Source organism: Myxocyprinus asiaticus, chromosome 1 (assembly GCF_019703515.2).
Source record: "Myxocyprinus asiaticus isolate MX2 ecotype Aquarium Trade chromosome 1, UBuf_Myxa_2, whole genome shotgun sequence".
NCBI classification, from domain to species: Eukaryota; Metazoa; Chordata; class Actinopteri; order Cypriniformes; family Catostomidae; genus Myxocyprinus; species Myxocyprinus asiaticus.
In genome coordinates, this window is record NC_059344.1 from 37,651,830 (window position 1) to 37,675,699 (window position 23,870).

Consider the following 23,870-nt stretch of genomic DNA (forward strand, 5'->3'; position numbering starts at 1 on the left):
TTCTTTCTTTCTTGATCAATTAAAAATGTTCTCATGAGCTTGTGTGTTTATGGAAACAGAAACAGTGAAACTGAGAGCGTGGTTGTGTGTAGATGCAGTAAACGGCTCCATTTGAGATAGATCTCTCAGTCATCATTGTACAAAAAAAACTGCTGTGGTCCGACCACACGGCGTTCAGCGTTCTGACACACACAGACGCTGCTTGCGGCAGTGGCATCACACACTGATCAAAGCGACTGTTGGTGTCTCTCTGTCACATTAGAGTCGAGGGATCAGCTCAGAAGCATACACGTGCCCTACTCATATATATATATATATATATATATATATATATATATATACCCTTTCCCCCAGCACAAACACACAGATATAAATGCATACGGGTGGCCAGAAGATGTTTGTGTTAGATGTCCTCCCCTTAGGAAACTCTTTGTGTGAAAAAGAGTACCTTGCTCGTGGGCTGGTGGTGGCGTTGAGAGTTTTCAGCCTCCTTCAGCTTGCATTCTGACTTCATTTATTGCATGATTGTATAATTTCTCACAAACTGCTGTGGTGTAGTGGGGGGGGGGGGGGGTTAGACTCTGAACTGATAATGTGAAGCTGAAGTGTGTCATTTCTACACCACTAACATCACCAAACACCAAAATTGCAAAAAATAATCACTGTTTTCAAACATATTCCAGAAAAGTTCCATTGGTTGTACAAACCGATAGACCACTGATCGGGCCTGTGTTCAGTGTTGCCAATGAACAACGTTGCTGTGTTGGACTGGATGGGCCACTTAAACAAAAATCAGCTTATTTAATAAAAGCAGGTAAGAACGGCAGTAAAGGTGTTTACATGCAATGCAAAATCGGCAAAAATCGAACCATGTCGATCGGTTTATTCTTACGACATTTAGGACCTTAAAGGATAAAGGAACTGATAAAGGAACGGTGTTTAATGCATTTACATGACTACATTGTTTTCGGCTTATTAAACTTAATCAGTGCAAGAATGTGCATGTAAACGCACTCAGTGTTGCACTTTTTGGTGAAATCAACCGACAAATGCTTTCTTAAGGCGGTCGCACACCGGACGAGAAGCGCGCTTCGTGGCTAGGACATGGCACAGGTATTAAACACAGGGCATGTCGATGCGGTTCATGTGGCAGACAGTACACACAAAAGTTACCAAGGTTTTTCCCTTCTTCAAGAAAGAATAAAGCTAGAGTAAATAATCTATGTCCTTTGATAATGATTTGGGTTGAATTTAATGGAAAATATGTGAGTTGCGCTCTCTGGCGCGGCAGAAATTTGAGCAGCCTCCAGAGTCGTAGCTGTCTGTCGCAGCGGTGTGTGTACCTTCATTGAAAACAGCTGTTTCGATTTTTAAAATGCACCATGTTGTCTGCCAGATGCGTCTGGTGTGCGGCCCCTTTTACAGTTGACTGCATATTAAACAGGAATATGAGACAGAATTATAACATTATAAAAATAACACGCATAATAACACATCAGCTTTAAAATGGATTATGGAGCAGCTCGGAATCATGCCACATGACATCAAAACACCCAAATGACAGATACTGCACAGTTACATTCACCTAACAGTGAGCTGAATTCATTTATTAATGGAATATTAATTTCTGTTGTTTTTTTGTTTGTTTTTTTTTGTACATATTTGCTCTTATAATACATTCATAGATGTTTATGGATATTCATGCAGAACACATGTGTTCAGGTTTTAGATAGATAGAGTTCTATAAAAAGTCAGTGTATACAAGCAAGTTGTTTACGTCAGAGGAAGCACGCTTCATCAGTAAAATAATTCTACTGTCTGTGATCCCTCCCTCTCTCTGTTTCTCTCTCTCCCACTCTCTTTTGACCCTCCTACTCCCTCAGGGCAGACTGCCTGCTCTCCCCATCCCTCACTCTTCCCCTCGCTCTCTCTCTTTCTTTCTCTCTCACACCAAGTACAAGTTTTCTGGTTAGGAAAGAAGACATCTGGATGATTTTTACCCCTCTATCAGGTTGTACATTTCTGTGACTATTCTCTCCTAAGAGTGTAAGGTTGTGGTTTAGCTGATTTGGGGAGTTGTTTGTCATCAGTAGAGTGCAGTGCTGTATCCTGAAGACTCTTTGATTTGTGTTAACAGTGCATGTGTAAGAGTGAGGCACGTGAGGTGTATTAGGTGAGTCTGGTGATTCTCATATTGGACTTGCAAAACAACTGCAGCTTAGGGTACAGTGACTGTTATAATCACAAGGCTGCCTGTGTGATTCTATCATCAGCTGTTGCTGTAGGCTAACAGGATTGTTTTTCATTGCTTTGTGGTGTGTAGTTTAATGCACCCAATGCTGGAATCTATTATATATATGTTGGAGAGAGAAAGGAGGAACTTACAAGCTGCTGTTTTTAACAGAACTCTTTCTTTGGAGCTCTAAAAGTAGACCACTGTCAGTGCACATACGCTTTGTGTATGAACATGTTTGTGTGTTTGTTTATAAGACACCTTGGTATACCACTGAATGAAAATAAGGGAAGAGTGAGCAAATGATTAAGCTATTGTGCTTATGGGCCACTGACTGTGTGTGTTTGTGTGTGATACACAGACTTTAAGTTCTACCATGCTGACAAAAAAGGTAACTCGGATGTTTATATGCATTTTCACTTGCATCGTCGTATGTTCTTAACAGACAGTGTGACGTTTAACGTATTCATTTTGTAAAACATTTCTGTGACTCCATAGTGCCGATAATTACAGAGTCGTGATGACCATCTTTTGAGAGTACCTTACCCATCAAAGTTGAAGGAGTGGGTGGATGACGTGAAGCGATGGCCCGAGATTAGTTACGCTGATATCATTAACGACTTCAAGTTTGTTATGACAGCCAACAACTGCACAAGTTGAGCCTAAACTAATTTTTACTCAAATGGTGGTTGTTCTCTATCTGAAACACTTGTATTTTTTACCTATCTTCTGGAGATCGGAACCAGAAAACAGTCCAGCAGCAATTAGAATCATTATGGTGCCGCCCAGTAGTTGGTCAGAACAACTGTGGATATTATAAAACACATTATTCCAGTTGTGGAGGCTGACTGGTCAGTAGCTGTGCTCTATTCATGATAAAGCACAGCTATGACCTCTACAAGGAGCTACTAATTGTATCACTGTGCAGCACCCATAGCTGACTGTTATTTTTGTTGCATAGAAACTTTCTCTATACTGTTTACAATCAGGGACTATATCTTCTAGCAGAAGGATGGCATTTAATGATTTTACTTTTTTTTTTTTTTAAAGTAACATTTTAATAAACAATTGTGACCTTTATATTTCTGTTATGAGGTAATTTTGTTATAAAAGCAGTAAGGCTCTCGAGGGCTGTGCCATATTGTGAATATAACCATGGCTGAAGGAGTCTTAACAACACCCTTGATCTGTGACTATTCACAATATAGAACAGCCTGTAGGCTTAAAGATGCTGTAAGCTATTTCTTTTTTTATGGAAAAGTATGCAAAAAATTACATTTGCTTTTCACCTGTCAATCATTTTGCTTGTTCTCATAGCGTTGTATTTGAACCAGATCATTGAGGCTATGATTCATAATGTTTGTCGGTTGAGGGCATTATTGTGCCACTGTTGAATTTGACAGCCACAGGAACAATGCTGCTCTTTTGCTCGGTTTTGGTCTCAAAATAATTTGGGGAGGGCGGGGTTTAGTAAAGAGGGGGCGTGGTTAATTCAACAGCTCAGTCACATGAAAGCTTCAGAATGCTGAAATCGCTTACAGCACCTTTAATAAACTTGTTACTTAATGTGACAAGTTGCAATGTTGCTGGACAAATGTAAACAGCATACAGTCAGGCTAATGAACTACATTACAGTAGGGAAGAATTGTTTAATTCAATTTTTAATAATAAATGTAACTTATTACTAGGGCTGTGAATCAATGAAATTTTTTTAAACTAAATAATCGCAAATTTTTATGTGATTAATCACAATTAAATTATGATACAAGAAACATTACAACAAATATTAAAAAAGTCATTACAAATATATTTACTTTATACTTTGTCTCAAAGAACTTGCAAGAAACTGGTTAGTCATCATTTATTTTAATAATTTAAATATGTACATATTTATTTATTTTTTTGCAGATGGAGTTAATTAGAGACATTTATACAGGTATTAATCTTTGATACAAATATATGTTTACATGCCATAAAATCAGTGGACATGTTACAATTTGGGCAAAATCATCTGGTGTTTTCCAGTAGACCTTTTTAAATAATAGGATCAAATGGGCAGATTAAATTCATATCAAACTTTATTGGAAAGAGAAACTAAAGTGTACATTGCCAATGCATTATTAGACACTATACATACAGATATAAAACATATTGAATGCTGAAGTTTAATTTGCTGAAGTTTAAAATCTCTAAACTGTTATTTTCTCTGTCCTACGTTTAGTCTCTAGAAGTATACCTGGCAGTAGCTTGCTGAATGGCCAGGGCTGCGTTTCCCAAAAGCATCGTAAGCCTAAGTAGATCGAAGAAACCATTGGCGTCAGTGGTCTCTATGATCAACTTAAGCTTTCAATGCTTTTGGGAAATCAGCCCAGGTCCATCTCAGTCCCTATGGAGCATACACTGGGTCTCACTCAGATGGTTTGGCTTTTGAAACGGGTTCAGATGAAAGTCAGTGAGTGTTTTCGTGCGATGTGAAGAGATACAGAAGCTTGCCTGTATCACTCGCCCACTTGCGGATGAAGAATCTTCATTCTCCATAAAGTAAATTCGCTCCCGTGTTTATAATGTCCAGGACATGCGTCGCATATAATGAATAAGCATGCACTACTTCACATGATCAGTTTCTGTGTTAGGATGTGCAGTTGAGTTGAGCGAGTACCTCCTGAAAATGTATATAAGCCAATGTTAGCATGAAAGTGGGGAAAAACATTGGTGAAGTTTCGCCCATTGTACAAAAGTGCCTGGGTTTGTTCCTGGCAGGTAGCAGATGCCCTTTCCCTGCCCCAACCCTAATCGGAGCCTGTAAGGCTGCGTTGCCTGCCAGGAGCAACTTTCTCCTATTGCATTTAGTTTCAGGAAGAAAAAAAATTAAAGATACTGCATTAATTGCGTGTTTTTTTTTACACGTTATACAAAAAATAATAATCCCAGAAATTAACGTGTTAAATTTCCCAGCCCTACTTATTACTGATTAATGCTGTTGTAGCTGTTTTATAAAAATAAATAAACCACTCGAGGTTACTGTACAGTGAGTTTTAGGCACTCCTAAAAGGTACAACTGTGAGCGCACACAGTTGGGCATTTACTGGTGGAAAGTTGTCCTAATGAGGTCTAGGAAATGAAAGCAGACTAAATGAATGCTCCACAGAGTGACAGCATGGGAAGTAATGAGAGAGAGAAAGAGAAGCACAGACCGAAGGAATGAGACATGATGTGACAGCAACACTTTGCTGTTGCATGCTGTGTGTACAAAAACAAAGGACACAAAAGTCATTGAGGTACATGACTGATCATACATTATTTAAAATAATGTGAATTTTCTGTCATGTATAATTACGTTATTAAAAGAAACATATCACTTAGGGTACGTTTACACGACAATGATGTACTAAAAACGGAAAAGTTTTTCTTTTGCGTTTTTGAAAAGTTTCGCGTACAGACGACAATGTTGTCAAAACGATCCCCGTTCACAAGGATCCCTGAACGACTTAAAACGCTGTGTTATGCATGCCAGGCAAGTAGTAGACAATGTCACTTTGTAAAGAAACACTACGCGCCTGCGCACATAAGCATTCTTCCACAGAGCGGTGAATACAAACAATGAAGATGGCGAAAGCATCGAGCAATTTTGTCTGGATGGACGATGAGGTTGCTTTATTACTACAATTACTTTGTTGGAGAAGCGTCAATAAACACAAAATCTTGAGCAGCACAAACACAGTCCCGTAGTCCACCATTGTAGTTTTTAATGTCTCGCACGTTGTTTTGAAGTACTCGCGCGCATGCCTATAGACTGAACACGTAATATGCATTTGCATGACGTCATCATTTTCACAAATTCGCATTTTTGTATGTTTACACGGAGATGATAACGGCATCATTTTCAAAAACTTGTACTTTGAAACCCATTTTCAAAAGTTTGTGTTTTCAGGCCCCAAAACGCCATTGTCGTGTAAACGAACAGCCAAAACGCATAAAATGTTTTCCGTTTTTAGTTTTAAACGTTGTGTAAACGGCCCCTTTGGCTACTTATTTTCCGTGTGTTTATGTGTGTAACAATGCATTTATTCAAATTAGCGAAGTAAAATCAAATAAAAATCTGAGGAAAATCAGAAACGCAAGCAATTTAATTATACAGTAAGTAGCCACAATTTTAGCAGTGTGCTGCAGTACAAAATACTTTTACTTCAGTAATATTGTCTGTCCTGTTTTTATGACTCTTTATGACTATTTACTTTCTCCTTTTTGTGAGGACTGTGTTAATTCTTTTTGTATTTTATTGATGTCTCTGCTCATAACATCCTCATTGTATCCTCTCATGTTTGAAAAAGAGATTAAATTGCTGTTGAATTGCTGGGTGATTGCTTGTGTGCTACCGCATATGTTTATAGAATTTGAGTAATGACTGAAATTTCAATTAAGCCTACTAATCCAATACAATGCTAATACAATATTTTTTTGAAAGTATCTACACAAGTCATATTAACCACCACCCTGATAATAAGAACAGAGAATTTACTGTGTCTCTTTGTGGTTTAATTCAGGGGCCTTTCACACTGGCAGTTTATACTGAATAAGAGTATGGTTTGCATGAAAAATTGGTAATATGAAAGCTGTTTTTCGGATCAGGGAGTGGACCATGGTACTGAACCCGAGATTATGCTCTGGTTATTATGCATTCTGAAAGCTGTTCTTCCAAAATAAAGGAATGTTCCAGGTTCAATACAAGTTAAGCTCAATCGACAGCAATTGTGGCATAATATTGATTACCACAAAAATAATTTTTGACTTATCCCTCCTTTTCTTTAAAAAAAAGTAGGGGCCTGGGTAGCTCAGTGGTAAAGGCACTGGTTACCACCCCTGGAGTTTGCTAGTTCGAATCCCAGGGCATGCTGAGTGATACCAGCCAGGTCTCCAAAGCAACCAAATTGGCCCGGTTGCTAGGGAGGGTAGAGTCACATGGGGTAACCTCCTCGTGATCACTATAATGTGGTTTTCGGTAGGGCGCGTGTTGAGTTGAGCATGGTTGCTGCGGCGGACTGAGGCGAATCACTACACGACCACGAGGATTTAAAAGCACATTGGGAATTGGGCATTCCAAATAAAAAAAAATAAATAAAAACAATCTGGGTTACAGTGAGGCACTTACAATGGAAGTGAATAGGGGCCAATTTTTGAATGTTAAAATACTCACTTTTTTAAACTATATCTGTGTTAATATGATTTTAGTGTGATAAAATCACTAGCAAATCCCTTAGTCCCAGGGAATGAGGAAGCGGGAGACAGCGTACTCTGTTCCAGTGAATAGATCTCTATTTACAGAATTGCTCTGCTTTTCAGTAAACACTCTAAACATTACCCACACACACACGGGCGTTTGAAGTACGACTCTCTCTCTCTCGCCTGCTGCCGTCTCCTCCCCTTTTATCTCCGCCACAGCTCACTAGAAATACAAACAGGTGTTAGCACAGGTGTAAATCCTTAACCACTTAGCTTTCCTGGACCTCACCCTCCACAGATCGGTGCTCATTTTTTTCTCTGGACATAGGAGTCAAGGGGATCTGCCAATATCCTTTTGTTAAATCCAGTGTTGAATAAAAGCGAGACGCACCTATGCAATCGAGCAGTTTGTCAATGCGAGGCGTTGGGTAAACGTCAAATTTAGACTCCACGTTAACGTTTCTATAGTCCACACAAAACTGGACTGACCTTTCATCCTTAGGGACCAAGACCACTGGGCTGGACAAGTCACTGTGGGACCCCTCAATTATCCCCATATCGAGCGTGGCCATGAGTTCTTCCCGGACCACTTTTTTCTTGTGTTCCGTTTATCAATAGGGGTGGGAAAGTACCATCACCCCCGGAGTCATCTCAATGTGGTGTTCAATGAGGTTCGTACGACCGGGTAGAGGCAAAAACATGTCGGAAAACTCTTTTTGCTACCTGGCAACCTCATTGACTTGGGATGGTGAGAGGTGGTCTCCACAGGGGACAGGGGTGATTTGATGGGCAGTTTTTAATTCCACCTCCGGTCCTAGCTCCGCCCTCTCTGGAATAACCATCACCAAAGCCACGGGTACCACCTTTCTCCGCGGTTTTAAGAGATTCAGCTGGTAAATTTGTCGTGCTCCACCTCTATCCATCCGTTTTACCTCATAGTCGACTTCCCCAACTCGCCGTGTGACCTCAAAGGTCCCTTGCCACTTGGCTAACAATTTAGAGCTCGATGTAGGTAATAACATGAGGACCTTATCTCCCGGTGAGAATTCTCACAGCTGAGTGCCCCTATTATACAGCCAGGACTGGAGGTGGAATTAAAAACCGCCCATCAAATCACCCCAGTCCCCTGTGGAGACCACCTCTCATCATCCCAAGTCAATGGGGTTGCCAGGTTGCAAAAGAAGTTTTCTGACATGTTTTCGCCTCTACCCGGTCATACGAACCTCATAGAACACCACATTGAGATGACTCTGTGGGTGGTGGTACGTTCCCACCCCTATTGGTTACAAGAACACAAGAAAAAAGTGGTCCAGGAAGAACTCACGGTCATGCTCAAAAAAGTCTATGAAGACTTCGGGGTCGTCCTGGGGTCCCATTTTTGCCAATATGATCTGAGGAACTGCAGGCACAGTCGCTGCTGGAGTACCCCCCTGTGGCAGCAAGCTCCGGATCACCTGTGGGTCCTCCGCCTGGGCTTGCATCAGGGCCTGGAACCATTGTTCCTGTTCCGACCGCAGCTCCAGGAAGGCCTGATGTTGCATCTGGTGGATGCCAGCAAGGGTCTTGACGATCTCAGCCAGCGGCGAGGACTCCATGATGGCGATCTTTCTCGTTTCCTGGGTTTCAGCACCACTGTAGCAAATCCCTTAGTTCCAGGGAATGAGGTAGCGGGAGACAGCGTACTCTGTTCCAGTGAATAGATATTTATTTACAGAATCGCTCTTTACTTTTCAGCAAACACTCTAAACATTCCACACACACGGGCGGTTGAAGAAGGACTCTCTCTCTCGTCTACTGCCGTCTCCTCCCCTTTTATCTCCACCAAAGCTCACTGGAAATACAAACAGGTGTTAGCACAGGTGTAAATCCTTAACCACTCAGCTTTCACCGTACTTCACTCTCCACAGATCAGCGCTCGACCACACCCCCGCCTCCACAATCACTTACTAACCTTTTCTGTAAAGTTATAGCCAATTTTAAAAATGTGTTGCCATGAAAATATGTCAACAAGCCCTAAAACCCTAAAATGACTGTAGAAATTGCAATTTAAATAACTTTACAGCTCAAATAATAAACGTTTTAACAACAGAATTAATGCAAGTGCTTTTATAAAATTGTAAGCCACACATTTCTGCCTTTTAAACCCTCTGGGCCCAATTCACTTCCATTGTAAGTGCCTCACTGTAACCTCATTTTTTTTTTTTTTTTTTTTTAAAGAAAATGAGGGACAATCGAAATAAAATGTTGTGTTAATCAGTATTATACCACAAATGCTCTCGATTGAGGTTAACTAGAATTGAACCCGGAATTTTCCTTTAATACATATTTGTGCTATAAACTAATACTGTAACCTAAGTTGCATCTTAAGACAAATGTCATACCAGAAACCAGCTTCAAAGTTTATATTTACCCCTACATTTTATCCACTTAAAAACCATACTTTTACCCATGGAAGATTAATATGCAGAAATGCCATATTCCCATAAACCAGGCTGGAGGCGAAGGACTAGAACATGTGTGCTAAGAAAATTAAATTATCATTTCTCACCTTTCGAGATGTGCCAGAAAGAGAATGTAAAGTGTTGTAACACTAAGTTCATCTTTGCTCAGATTCAGTTGTAACCTACTAGTCTGTACAAGCGCCCCTGCAGTTTTTGCAACCGCCGAGGTAATAGAAAAGAGGTCACGTATGACTCATCCACTCAGAAACACAGTGAATTAGGGTTTTCAATGAATCCCACTGCACTGAAATTCACAAAGGGATTTTAGTAAAGGGACATAGTAGCACTAAAGCATGCACATGGGGCTATTATTATGGTGCACACTTCACAGAAATAAAGAGACAAAGGCAAGGTGAGAGCCTCTCTTGTTTTAATGGCCTGCAACAACTAGGCAGATGATAGTCAAAGCACTAGAGACTAACTGCTGTGGATGTTTGAAACCACTGACAGCTAAGATCTACAGCTAAGACCTAAACTAGGTGTTGATCTCATTAGATGTCTGCTTACTGACATCTCATCTGACTTTGCTTTTCCCTCACAAAAGTGTGTGTGTGTGTGTGTGTGTCTGTGTTTTGGTGTGTATCCATCAATCATCTTCAGTTTCTAACTTGAGTCCTTCAACATCTCAACCAAGGCCTCCTCTCATCTCCTTGATTATAGCACTTGTTTCTCAGAACTACTGCAGCACAGTTGTCACATTATCGAATGTATTTGTGTGTGTGCTGAGAGGTATGACCTTCACTTTACAAATAATGCAACACTAGCACAGCCATTTGCACAGTTGATTTGTTCCAATGTGTTTTTGTGTATTTAAGACACAGAGGATTGTCATATCCAGAAACTGCCTATGTGCCCTCATGTAAATATTTACTCAAGCAGAAACCACCCTCTCTCTCTCCCTCTCTCTTTTGCCCTTTCTCTCACATCTCTCTTGTTGTACTCTCTCTATCTCTCGCCCTCTCCCTCTATCTCTATCTGTGTAGCTATAGATATAGATATGGTTGTATCGATGTATTGGCCAATGATATTTATTTTGATCATATGTTAAAGGGGTCATGACATTCAATTTTTTTTATAATTGTATTATCTTCCCTGATGTCCACTGATAATGTCAGTAAAAATTTTTGCACCAAAACTGTCATAGTTTAATAATAAATGATAATTTTCCACCCTGTTTCTGGCCCTCTGTCTGAATCGCTCAGTTTTGGCCACAGTGTCTCCTTTAAACTTCAATGTGAACGGCCACTGTTCTGATTGGCTAACATCGTGCAGCCCCTCAAATTCAACCACATTTGAAACTCAATCAGAAGAGAATAAGCAAGCTCTCCACAACAGTATAAAACTACATTTCAGGGTTTACACATAATGCACATCCAACACATTGCATCCGAATATTTTAAACTGTTCACTCAAGCACATCAGCATCATAAACTATCAAACAGTCATGACATGAAATATTCATGAATGAAACTGTTTACTCACGATTTTGCTGTCAGGTCCATGTGTTTTTAACTGCTCCATTCTTCAACAACAGTTCCTTTGCAAAGCTTGAATCGTATTATGACTGGTTCACAAGCAGTCCACGCTGCTGATATGAGCTGCACAAACACAGTCCATAGCACAGGGAAACATGACGCACACACGGGTGCACTGAGGCGCAGATCACGAGAAACGCATCCAAACGGTCAAAGACAAGCTAGTGCTTGTTTACATACACCAGTAATTAAAAATAATGCAGATGGGTGCAAGAACAACAGGGCAGTTGAATGAAACTGAATGCCATCTTTGTTTCTGAATTGTAACTTGACACCGCATCTTTTAAAAGCACCGTGATAAACATGACAACGGTCAAAGTCGTCAGTGTTATGAATGTTATATGCAAAAAAAAAAACAAAAAAAACGGAATAGTCCAGATGGGTCTCGTCTGGTATTCAGGAATAGCTGGTCAAACTAGGCCTGTCTCTCCCTCTCTGTTTACAATGCCAGTGGGTGACGCCAAGGGTGCGATGACACATGTTGTGGGGAGTGGAAATACAACTGAGCAATTTCTCGTGACGTCATGAACACACAGTTTTCAAAATGAGACTTTAATGAGACACCAAACAAAATTGAAAATAAACATTATTTTCAAACAGCTTTCCGAACATCTGCTAATGGCTGAACTAACAGATAGTCCCACCATAAACTCACGCCAGCAGTTAAGTCAGTGTTGATGTGGTCGGGCTGGCTGGGTTGCTTGAGCAAACAGAGCAATATTGTAAGTGCCAAAGAGTGACAGTTTTAACAATTTTCAGGGAGATCAGCAAATGAATGGTTTATTTTTAATTGTCTCTGCATTTTAAGCGTGGATAGGGGAAATTATTTTAGCCCGCTATTGCACACATTATGAAATCATTGTTTTTAAAATAAATGTATTCATTTTTCTTGCATATAATTTGACCTCATTACTAAAATCAAAAACAAAATTAGAAAAATATTTTAATATAATAATTTTAGGTATGTTATTTGGAGGCAACATTGTACAAAAATGGAAATAAATAAGTCAAAGACAGGTTTTTATTTACATTTTAAAAATGTAAAGTTAAAATGAGCAACTACATTTTGTAGATTTCAGAATACAAAAATTTTTAAAAACAACAGTTAACAGTGCTTTTAACTGATGTTATTACACTTATGATTGGCATAATATACAGAACTTTACACTTAATCTGTAATAAGACACAATTTTACACAATTGTCTCCTAACTTTTATTCTCTCGGTTGTCTGCATGTGTGACAAAAGCACAGGTGAGCAATATCTATTCAACTGTTGCACAATGTTCACATTTAAGCAATTCCTCATACTGTAACATATAAATAATAAATATGACTCTAAATGTTTTAAAATAAAGTTTACTCGCTAACAAATGAGGATTATATTTTTGATTAGTGAAGAATCAATGAAAATTGAGGGCAGTTTTCCAGAGCAAAAAAGTGCATCCACCACACAGTGCATAATGGTAGAAAAAATTATTAAAATGACTACCAGGATGTATATTGACCAAGAAAAAGCATTTTGTCATTTAACTGAAAGTCATCCCTTCATTATGTACCATTTTATGTTATTCATTTATAGCCATGTTATATACATCATGTGCTTGCAAAGTGAAGAAAAGGCAACGTGCCTTAAAGTGCCTTAAAATAAAAAATGACACACATCAACTTTAAATTGCACAGTGTGTCAACAGTAAATGACCATTGCTGTTTTATATGTTACTATAATCTAATAGATACACAATTGTTTGACCAATCAACAAATCCCAGTGTTCTACGGTATATTTCGTTAATAAAACACAAGCAAAATGTTTATTCATATTTTGCATTGTTTTTCACGCTCTGATGCAGAAGGTGGAATCACAAAGTCACAGTTTAAACCGTATCTCTATAACACACTCACACACACATTTATTTCTGTTCATATTGTTATTGCATTGTGTGAGATAAAGTGAAACACCCCGGCTGATTCTCAGAACTCCCTCTCTCTCTCTCTCTCTCTCTCTCTGTGTGTGTGTGTGTGTGCGTGTGTGTGCGTGTGTGCGTGTGCGTGCGTGTGTGTGTGTGTGTGTGTGCGTGCGTGTGTGTGTGTGTGTGTGTGCGCGCATTTTAAATATAAGTGGCTACCTGTGTAAACAAATAGACTAGGCAAAGCAGGATCAGGAAAGCAAATTCCTGAAGCTGTCATACTTTACAGACACAAAGTGTTATGTGTGCATGTATGTGTGTTTATGTGAGGTGGAGACCACTGGCCACAGACAGTGTCAGTGCTTCCTATTTCCCATGGTCTGGGGCACAGCCCAAGAGGAATGCACAATCTAACACACATCACACAAACTCCCAAATGGTGAGCAGAAAAGTTTTCAGATTTCAGAAGGACAGACATGCATGCATTTACACACAGTGGACCTCAACTTACAATAGGTAGCAAAGTTGACTTTTGGAATCAGTTTGAATAATGTCTGTCTGTGTGTGCATGCATGTGTGTTTGAATATTCTGTCACACTGGCTCTGCACAGGCTCTGGTGCCACTTAAGTGGTTAGTTTTGTCAATAAAAACAGTTGAGGTTAGAACATTGTGATGGAGTGTTGAGTGATTTGAAAGAGTGTGTGTGTGTGTGTGTGTGTGTGTTAGGGATGTCAAAATTACCAGTACTAAAAAAAAAAAAAAAAAGATGTCATGATACCAGTGTTTCTGCAGTACCGGTAGTACCGAGCACCAACTCAGTTCGATACCTGCACACTGTCTGACTGACACACAACTGCTTTCAAATGCTCACACACATTTTTTGAGAAAATAATAAAATTAAAATCATTATATGTCCTAGTGTGATTATTAAACCTTGAAAGGCTGCAATCTTAGTCTGCACGAGCTGTGTGTTTTAAAGTGAATGTGTAAAGCCGACTGCTAATACACTGGAAGCTCCACAGACATTGAGAATCATGTACATTGTATGAGATGACAGAGCAGAGCACTAATCCGCTGTGAACTGCGCAGCACATGTATACTTTGTCCTGTCGCGATTATTAAGTAATAGTCTGATCGTTATTATTTGATTTAACTGTGGTTATTTATTTATTTTGTTTAGTTTTATTTTATTTTTATTTTCTCCCCTTTTTCTTCCCAATTTGGAATGCCCAATTCCCAATGTGCTCTTAAGTCCTTGTGGTGGCGTAGTGACTTGCCTCAATCCGGGTGGCGGAGGATGAATCTTAGTTGCCTCCGTGTCTGAGACCATCAATCCACGCATCTTATCACATGGCTTGTTGAGCGCGTGTGGAGGCTTCACGCCATTCATCCACTCACCACACACCCCACTGAGAGCAAACCACATTATAGCGACCACGGGGAGATTACCCCATGTGACTCTACCCTCCCTAGCAACCGGGCCAATATGGTTGCTTAGGAGACCTGGCTGGAGTCACTCAGCACACCCTGGATTTGAACTCGCGACTCCAGAGGTGGTAGTCAGCGTCTTTACTCGCTGAGCTACCCAGGCCCCCCATCTAACTGTGGTTATTTGAGACAACCGCGATTATTGTGCGCTTCAAATTCCAATCACATTTTAATGGCCAAATAAGGGAATTTTAAGACAATATATAGGCTAAATGTTGTCAACGGTGCATTTGTGTGTCATTCAGTTGATCTCTGAGCATCACTGAGCTGCACTGCGGATGTCAACCAGCAGCTCCTCCGGAAGAGCATGTGAACCGCTTCTCTCACACGATCTGAAGCACACTCTGTTAGCAGACTCACGCCAAACTCCTGCAAAAATATAAACAAACAAATATAAATGCTCCGGCTTCACTTTAAACGATCACGTAATGGCAAATGTTTCTGGTCATTGTGAGTTCGTATACGCAGTGTTAATGACACACAGTGACACAGAGAAGGAGATGCATTATGGCTCTATTTCTGTGGAGTGATACAATGATGAAACGAAATCTCAAAGGTTTTGCTTCATGAGATAAAAGGACTTGTGGGTTTAATCAAAGAGCATTAAAAAATGTGTGAAAGTGAAGAATTTAGGACAGAAATATTTACTATTGCATAATATAATATAAATATAAAAAATATATAATATAAAATACAGGAGTTCCAAAACAAGTGTTAATGCAAACTTGACCAAAGCTAAATTTGACCAAAAAGAGAGACATATTTTAAGTGTTTAGAAATATTTTGATATTTAAACATTATTTTCTATGTAATTTGTATGTTTTAAAAAGCCTTAAAAGGAAATCATATATCCCTATTTTATTATCTGATTTATATCTTTGAAGTTAATTATGAAATATGCTAATTTATATGACAATTAATCGTGAAAGCCCTAAAAGAAACAATTAATCATCATAATCACAATTATTAGTTTGACAATTAATTGTCAGCCAAATTTCATAGCTTTGACAGCCTTATGTGTACTATATATTTATATAATTAAATCACAGCATTTGCGCTTTAGTGATCACACTGGGCCGTGTAGCGTACTGCTTATTCCGGAGGTGTGACACTTCGTCAAAATAAAAGTTTGATTAAAAAACAAAAAGTTGAAGACAGATGATAGATGCATGAAATTTAAGAAATTGTGACTGAATAGTAAAATATAATATTCACTGTAGTATTAATAATAATAGTAATAATAAACAAAAATGATTAATAATACTAACAAAAGTTAAGCAAAATTTCAGAAGCGAGAGTGCTGTTGTACTGAAAAAAAATAATTATTTGATTAGACACCATTTTGATTATGAAATTAAATTAAACTTTAAAACATGAATTCTGGCCAAAACATTTAACAGATTTCAGTTGGGCCCTACTTAAAAATATTTTTCATATTTTTGCTGTTGTATCGAAATTGGTATCGAGAACCATTAAATTTCACTGATAGCGGTACTGACAAATGACATTTTGTGTGTGTAATGTGTTGGAAGAGGGACTTGATCATCCTGACCATTGTATAAAGCACCTGTCTTAGAGGTATTATAATTTATGTACACATCTGTCAGTCTCTTTCTCTTTTTTTCCTTCACTCACACACTTTCTCTGTGTAAGTTAAATATTTGCTTTCATTAGCTCAATATTTCAGGTTTTTAAAGTAGGTTCTTTAGATATCATATAGGTAGTTATAGCTAGATAGCTACATAAGGCCCTTTCCCATCTACAGTCCTGGAACTTTTCCCTCAGTACTTTCTTGATGAGAACTCTTATGAGGAATGGAACACCCGAGGAGACTTTTCCCCTGTTGCATTCACATTCCCAAAGTAACCACCGTAGTGACGTCATCTAGTATTGACCATTTTTATTCTGACATTATTTGCACGTGCGTTTCAATGGCAACAACAACAAAATCAACAACAGGAGGATCAGAGCTACACTTTTGTTTGTTTAGGGCTGTTTTATACAAACCTTGGCCGCATCAGAAAAAGTAGGCAGCTGCCTTATCAGTTAATGGTTTGAACAACAGTGTTTTTGGATGAATGGAACTCTCTGAACAGTTTATAAAGCGCTTTATTTCATCCTACCTTCATCCATCCTTATACAGCCTCCGAAGGCAGCATTTTCCAGTTTTTGGATGCAGCCTGTGTCTTCAGGTTACAGTTTAAACAGGGCACGTAAGCCGTGCACGTGGTGCTCCGTGCTGCTGCCAGAGTGAGAGGAGAGGCGAAGCGTCGGAAGCGCTCTTTAACCACACAGCACATGCTGAACTCGGCGGACAACATGTTGAAAATGCACTATAAACCTATTTATCAACACGATCTTTTACAATAAAGGCTTTTATGACTCAACATATATTACTGTACTGAAGTATTCACTCATTGACTTAAAAAAGACATCTTGATGCAAGTTAACCACACAGTAACAGGCATGAATACTTCCCTCATGTAAACTAGATTTAATGATGGTCTAGTGTATAATAAAGTTCAATTACCCACTCTTGATAAACCTCTTATTATTTATATCTGTCATCACAGGAAAAATTTTATGTAGTAATCCAGAATTCACTTTATTTTCTATATAGTCACTCTACACAGATGCGAAGAAAACTCTGTGTGTCTCCCGATGAAGTCACTCACACACACACACACACACACACACACACACACACACACACACACACACACACACACACATACACACACATGTGAAATGGGTGATTCTCTTTGGATACTTTGTTTGTTAGATGTTATTTCTGTTAAGGGAAATGTAAAATTAGCGCAATCCTCTCAGTAGCAGGCTAGCAGCTAGTCTGTTTACTATTGTAGCTGTGGAGCGCCTCTCCTTTCTCAGTGCATGTTTTTGTCCAATCACAGGCAGCAGGACCTCCCACAGTCCCCTATACGCTGGAGTAGAAGCTAAAAATGTCCCCTAAAACAGCTTCGAGGAACTATAGTTCCTTAGGTGCGAAAGCAATGAAAAGCAGTAGTCCCGGGGAAAAGTATCTAAAACGGGCTTTAGTACTGCCAGTGGAAAAGGCCCTATTGTTGAAAGTCAAAAGTCCAGTTGTGCAAAAAAGTCCTGTTTTCTCACACATCACACAATGTGTAGCTGAGTGTTTTTTGTGTTTCTGAGGTTTAAATGTATTCTTGGGACAAATGCACTTTTTTTTTTTAATGAATGTCAGATGTTGCATGTTATAACTTTTTTATCAGGGCAGATTGTCACATGTGTTTTTAATGTCAAAAGCGTTTTAATAGATTTATACCATTTATTAATGACAATATTTAATGGCCAAAACAATGTTTTGATTTTACATTTCCATTTTTATTGTGTAGTGAATTGTTTTGTGCTTCATAATTGTTTTACTTTTTAAATTTATCAGTTTATGTGGCAGTTTAATGCTGGTGCAGATTTAAGAGAGATAAAGATTTTGGTGGCTGTGATGGTGCTTCATCACACCACAGTGTTCACATGAAACCCAATGTTCACATATCACTAAAGGTCAACATGTGTTCAGTGAACTGTCTTTTTTTTTTTCCTGGGGAAGAATGGTGAAAATGTTGATTTAAGTTAAAATTACTTATCATTTCAAAAATAATAATAAATAACTAATTATTTAATTTATTGATTGAAGTTTAATTTATTAATTATACATTATACATTTCTTATTTTAAAAAGCATATTAAAATAAACTTCACATGAGTTTATAGAAGTGGCTGCTTATAATAAACCTACTGAAATGAACAATACTTATCTGTGAATTATATAATTATAACATTACATAATTGCAGAGAAATTACGGTGAGTATCTTACCTGACACTGATGTTATTGTGTCCAGTTTGTGCAGTTTCCGCGATTTAGCTCTCCTTTATAATTTTATTTTTTTATTTTTCCATCGGATGAAAAAAAAATCAACATCCAAATTGAAAGGCGTGCAGCAGGCATTCTAGACGGTAGTTTGAGTAGGTCAAAATACATGAGGAGAAGCGTTGTGAAAATTCAATAATCAGCAATCACAGACATTCGCATTCGGATGGGATTCGATTTCTCAGAGGACCATTGAGTTAGCCGAAAAACAGTAGGTAATTTGCTCTGGAATTTTTACAGAGGTTGTGTGAGAAAAACATAGACTTGTCAGATTCAGACAGGATTAAAATCACAAAGTATGTCTGTGAAACACAAATTTCTCTGACCTCCTCAGGGAAAACTAGTCCATCCAGATAGAGCTTAAGATGTTATGTATCTATTCCAAATCATTGCTGACATATCATTTAAATATTACACAAACTCTTGTTATTGAGAAAATGGACTCTAACTGCAAACAGTATTTAGACATTTGTTTTGACACAATTAGAATATATATTCAAACATACATTAAATAATGTTCATTCAAGTCTTTTTTATGCTACAACTTGGTAGTTAAGAGGAGACCTTATCAGGGGAAAAGAGCCCTATGCAGAGTAGCCGTTTGAATTGACTAGCCCGTTCTGACAGAGATTAGCCAGCTAGCTACAGCAGTTTGTCACACAGTATTAAAGAGCATCACAACAATATTTATTGTTGTAATTTTGTGATTAACATTGACATACAGTAGTTTAAAAGCTGAGACTTTTTTTTAAATAACAAAATACAAAAATCTAGTTACTACACGAAAAGCATCACAATTGTGAATTTGGATAATGCTGTCTAACACAGAGCTGAGCAGTTTGCATTTGGACATCCTCAGACCACTTAGTGTCTCAGCACATTTGATGATACAGTATGTGTTTGTACCTGTGTTTAATGGTTGATGAATACAGTGCAGTGCAGCTTCTTGAACTGCTTTAACAGCTATACAGTCTTGTGTATACAATGTGGTGATACTTTATCTATTTTAAAGCAATATCCCTTAAAGAGTACTATTGGTGATTTAAAGGAATAGTTCAGCCAAAAATTAAACTTCTCTCATCATTTACTCACCCTCATGTGTATGGCATTTGTTCTTCTGCTGAACAAAAACATTTTTTGAAGAATATCTGGTCACACTTTATATTAGGTGGCCTTAACTACTATATACTAACATTAAATACATACAAGACTATGTATTTACTGTGTAACCACATGCTGTTCTGCAAAATTCCCACATTTGCTGCTACTGAGGTTGAGGTATGGGTAGGTTTAGGAGTAAGGGTATGGTTGGGGTTAGGGGTTAGATTTAGGTTTTGGGATAAGGGTTGGGTTAGGGTTAGGGGTAACATTAACAGTGTAACAACAAATGCAATTAAATGCAAGTACTTTAAATGTAATTAAAATGCAACAACATGTATTTACATATAAGTACAGTGTATCAGATGGTTAAGTACATAGTAGTTAAGGCCACCTAATATAAAGTGGGTCTGAATATCTCATCTCTGTTGGTCCTTACAATGCAAGTGAGTGGTGACCAAAATGTTGAAGCTTAAAAAGCACATAAAGGCAGCATAAAAGTTATCTGTACAAATTCAGGGGTTAAATCCATATCTTCAGAAGAGATTTGATATGTGTGGGTGAGAAACCGATCAATATTTAAGTCCTTTTTTATCAAACTCCACTTTCACATTCACATTCTTCTTCTTTTAAATATTAAACATTGATCTGTTTCTCACCCACACTTATCATATCGCTTCTGAATGGATTTAACCACTGGAGTCTTATGGATTACCTTAATGCTGGATTTATGTGATTTCTGGAGCTTCAAAATTTTGGCACCCATTCACTTGCATTGTATGGACCTAGCAGAGATATTCATCTAAAAATCTTCGTATGTGTTCAGCAGAAGAAAGAAAGTCATACACATCAGGGATGGCATGAGGGTGAGTAAATGATGAGAGAATTTTCATTTTTGGGTGAACTATCCCCTTGGCAAATTCTGTACACTCTGGTGTTTTATAGCAATAAGTATGGTGTGTTATCTTTCTGAATTCTCAAAGCAATTTATAGAAACCTTGCATGTTTACTTCATTTGTCAAGCATAAAAATAGGTCTAAATTATGGTGATGTTGAAATAAAAATAAAATCAATAAATCAAATAATAATTGTAATTATACAGATGTGCATGAAGATAATTGATGAGATTTGAGCCATTGTTTTACTTCATATTCAACAACAAAATAATGTCTATATTCTAACATCTTTACAGTAATGTGTGGAAAATTGAAAACTGTAAATTTTGTTTCCACTAGTTTTCTATCAAATATTGACATGCATTTAGCAATATGTCTCTATAAACTTAGATTGTTACCACTGAGCTGACAGCATTACAGATGTAGGCTTTTTCCTGACATCTGTGTTTGCTGAGTTAACTTGTAACAGTGTGTCATTCACAGCAAACAAACTCATCATGCAAACGAGCAGTGGTCTTTGCATTTCTAATAAGGCTCTTCTCAGACAATGAACAAAACTGCCCTGTTAAAACCAGCATATGCAAATCAACACCACACTCAGAAATAACACCAACACCAATCCATAGGACTGAGCATGTGTGCTTGTGTGGTGTTTGTGTTTAACTTTTTCTGTGTGATGCTCTTGGCTATTTATTGAACTATTTTCATGATTTTGGATATTTATGCTATGTACTGTTTGAGTTAGATCAGCTTTCATTTTATAAACACATTTTGGATGCAGCAGGAGACTTTTCTATTCTCTAAGCATAATGGAGGGAGCATTATCTGTTATTTAAGATACGGGAGTACCGTAAAAAGTAAAACCCTAGTGTTTGTACTGCCATTATACTCTAAAATGTAAACAATCTGTGTATGCATTGTCTCATTTAGTTATATTATTTACTATGAATTGAGTCCATCCATATTTTGCTGTTGAATAAGCAAGCTGAAAATGTCATTAATTAATAAGTAAAATATAATATTTAATTATTGACAGTTAAACAGTTTCAACTTGCTGTATTTTCTTCTCACCATTATGAATGCCATATCATGCAAAATCTTGCCACTGGTAATCTACTGAATGTATTTATTTTGAATGTTTTATTTCTGTTTTTGTGTGGAGTGATAAAAAAAAAAAAAAAAAAAAAAAAAAAAAAGATTATATAACAGCTAACTGAAAATTAATATATAATTAATATATTTTTGTTTTAAGGTTTTAGACTGCCAGCTTTTAGACTGCCAACAATAATTAACACCATCCACTCAATATAGGGATTTATAGAATTCAGCACTGTAGAATGGTTTTCCAAAATTATTTTATTGCTGTTTTTTGGCTCAGTAGGAATAGACCTAAATGGAATGCTGTAATGGACACTTTTCACTTTTAGTTTGTTGTAGCTGTAATTATAATCTTGGTTATTTTTCCATTGTGCAGCCCTGCATCAGATGTAAAATATCTGCATCAAACCGAGAAAGGACCCCATGTCTGTATGTACAGTATGTATAAGAAGTGTTAAATGTGAAGTTTCTATTTAAAGTAACCTCTTCGAGCAGCCTTAACCTTTAAATCTATGACCACAGCAGTCTATCAAACAACACAAACCCACCCACACGCCATCCTCTCTGCTTCTGTCTCGCTCTCAGATAGGACTTTCATCTAAGTATGGTATTAGCATTAGCTCTACTGGATCACACACACACACACACACACATTCCTGCTCCTTAAAGGCCCAGGCCCTGGTCAACCGCGTTGCCTTGTGAGTATACTTTTCTGACCGCAAACGAATAGGAACGCGATCCACGCATGTGCACTACAACTACTTTGTGACACTCTTTTAGTACGGTCAATGGCAAGTGCATGCACAGACGACCGCAGCTGAGGACCACGTGCGTAAGTCAAGATTATCTAGGCGGCAAGCGGTCAAGCCGCTTGGCTGTGCTGATGATGCAATTTGCATCACACATACTGTGCGCGGAGCATTCCGCATCACGCACACCCAAAGTATACTCTGGCCTTAAGACATGACATGATTGTCACCTTGTGCAATTGTGTGTGTGTGTGTGTGTGTGTGTGTGTGTGTGTGTGTGTGTGTGTGTGTTTTGTTTGGTTTGGTTAACACACAACCGAATATGCTTTACCACGCAGAGTGACAGAAAATGCATTTTTATTTTTTATTTGCAAGAACGAATTTTTTTTTTTATGATAGTCATTATGCAGAATAAAAAAGATTCTTCTGTTTTGCCACAAAATTTGTTTCTGTGATGTCAGTAGTGCACACACATGACATTAGTATTGAACGGTTATTTGGGCATCCACAGTTAAAGCGTACATGCTTGACAACGCCATAATTAAATTAAAGGGATAGTCCCCTTAAGGGGGTTAAGTGCCTTACTCAAGGTCACAGTAGTAATAGGTAAAGTATGGCTCCTTATTAAGTTCAAATCTGCAAACATTTGGTTACCAGCCCAGATTTGTAACTTCTATAGGCAATACAGCACAAGTGCTTCTCAGCATATGGACAAAATTAATGTTTTTATTAATGTGCCCTTAAAGTGATGTAAAGGGACTCTGACCTACGTAAACATTCAGCCCACAAATCTGGGGTGTTTGGGAATTACTCAACATTACTCAGTGCATAATAACAGTTAAAATTAATGCACAGATAAATAAAAAAGTATATTCAATGTAGGGATGCCGTGGTGTAAGTTTTTGACAGTTAGATTACCATCTGAGGAAAAAAATTGTGGTTAACCAGTTTTACAATTATTTTATTATGCAATAGCACTGATGCAAAAAATGCATATCATGTAACAATTGTCTAAACTTTTAAGTCGACGTATTTCTGGGGGATATCTCGATGCTAAGGGAAGCCCTGTAATAAGAAAACTGATAAATACACACACACACAAAGGAGGTAATAAGAGATGCTCCAATCTAGGTCACAACACCGCTTATATGCTCACATAACCAAGCTCAGTGATGTGCTAATGTAACCAGAGTGCTTCAGAAGTGCGTAAATGTAAGATTATTGTGGGTGCGCAACAT

General features: G+C 38.0%; 1 protein-coding gene across 7 annotated transcripts in view; it reads left to right on the top strand.

The window, feature by feature from the left end:
- Positions 1 to 23,870, top strand: part of LOC127440018 (diacylglycerol kinase zeta-like) — a 111,050-nt gene that overhangs the window by 18,655 nt on the left and 68,525 nt on the right. For 6 of the 7 annotated variants that reach the window (XM_051696418.1, XM_051696563.1, XM_051696640.1 and 3 more), the window contains exon 1: positions 1,878 to 2,011. The exons of the other annotated variant lie outside the window; for it this stretch is intronic. The gene's annotated coding sequence lies outside the window, so the exon portion shown is untranslated. Of the gene's footprint in view, positions 1 to 1,877; positions 2,012 to 23,870 lie in introns of those variants that run through there. 7 annotated transcript variants of the gene reach the window in all.